The sequence below is a fragment of the Olea europaea genome, chromosome 1, assembly GCF_002742605.1.
Source record: "Olea europaea var. sylvestris chromosome 1, O_europaea_v1, whole genome shotgun sequence".
Classification (NCBI taxonomy): Eukaryota; Viridiplantae; Streptophyta; class Magnoliopsida; order Lamiales; family Oleaceae; genus Olea; species Olea europaea.
In genome coordinates, this window is record NC_036237.1 from 18,148,439 (window position 1) to 18,150,097 (window position 1,659).

Below are 1,659 nucleotides of genomic sequence, written 5' to 3' on the forward strand. Positions count from 1 at the left end.
GAAAAAGAAGGAAAAATTTTCGATTTACGTGTAATATTATTTTATGAAAGATTATGTGGTTGAAAATAGGAGAGAAAAATAGAATGTAATGTAATTGAATTTAATGGGGATCAAACGGGAGCTTAATGGGGTTCAAACGGGGTCTAAATTCAGTAATAGATTCATTCCCATGATATCTTGAATGAATGTGAAGAAAAAAGGTATCACATGTATCACTAGAAAAAAAAAATCTTTTTTCTTTTTTTTGTCCAATTAGATTCTAAAACTAGTAATTTCTATTATTGTTTTTAGTTTTTACAATTTGGCTTTCCATATTTTTAAATAAAGCCTCATCCTTGTAGCTAGATCAAGATTTGTATCTTGATCCAATACAACAATGCATCACAACTATGGATTCCAATTATTTTATTCTTTCTTCGCTTTCTTTCATTGAATACACTCTACTACTCTTATTTGTTACTGGAGGATTAACCAATTAAAAAAAGATTCCAACAAAAAAAAAAAAAAAACCCTGCTTCTACAACTACGAAATGGAAATTTCTAGATCTTGCGCATCTACTTAAATTGTGGGAATATGATAATCTCTTTCATTGTAATAATTTTCTATTAATATAGAGCATCATTTTAGATCAACAGGTAAAGGAAAGGAAGAAATAAATTATTTAGCACTTCCTTTCGATTCAATACTAATTCAAATTACGTTGCTGTGTCAGAAGAATGATAGTTTCTACTGATTCAGTATACTCTAAAGATGCCCTCAGTACAATATTGACGATCCTACAAGGATGCAATTTTAGTCGCCTTTTACTGATCTCATCTTTTATGAAATCGATCTCCTTTGACTGTACAAGAATATGTGGAGCTGAGCATGTCTGGAAGCACAGGAGAATGTTCTTTTGCGAATATTGTTACCAGTATTCGATAATGGGTCATTCATAGCATTACTATACCTTTCCTATTCATTAGGGTTGGTTATTCGTCAGTACCGATTTAGCTTACGATGTATTTGGAAGCCCTCGGCCAAACAAATATTTTACAGAGAACCGACAGGGAATTCCATTAATAACTAGCTGTTTTGATCCTTTGGAACAACTCGATGAATCTAGTAGATCGTTTTAGGAGGCCCTAATCTAATGACTATAGATCGAACCTATCCAATTTTTGCAGTACGATGGTTGGTTGTTCAGGGCCTAGCTTTACCTACCGCCTTTTTTTTTGGGGTCAATATCAGCAATGCAGTTCATCCAACGATAAACCTAATCCGAATTATAAAGCTATGACACAATCAAACCCGAATGAACAAAATGTTGAATTGAATCGTACCAGTCTCTCCTGGGGTTATTGCTCATTTTTGTACTTGCTGTTTTATTTTTCAATTATTTCTTCAATTAGGAAAACGAAAGAAAATAAATAAGAATTATAGGCATTCTCTTAGCCCATTCGGAAGGATCTCATCTCATCTCATAATTATCCATGACTGTTTATGTCTGTAGCATGACCACTTGATGAAATTGGAAGGAAGTAGAGTAAATGGCCGATACTACTGGAAGGATTCCTCTTTGGATAATAGGTACTGTAACTGGTATTCTTGTGATTGGTTTAATAGGTATTTTCTTTTATGGTTCATATTCCGGATTGGGTTCAACCCTGTAGTAATCG

The 1,659-nt window shown here is 33.3% G+C and overlaps 1 pseudogene; it reads left to right on the forward strand.

The window, feature by feature from the left end:
* Window positions 1-805: 805 nt before the first annotated feature.
* Window positions 806-1,447, forward strand: LOC111396232 (annotated as a pseudogene).
* Window positions 1,448-1,659: the final 212 nt, after the last annotated feature.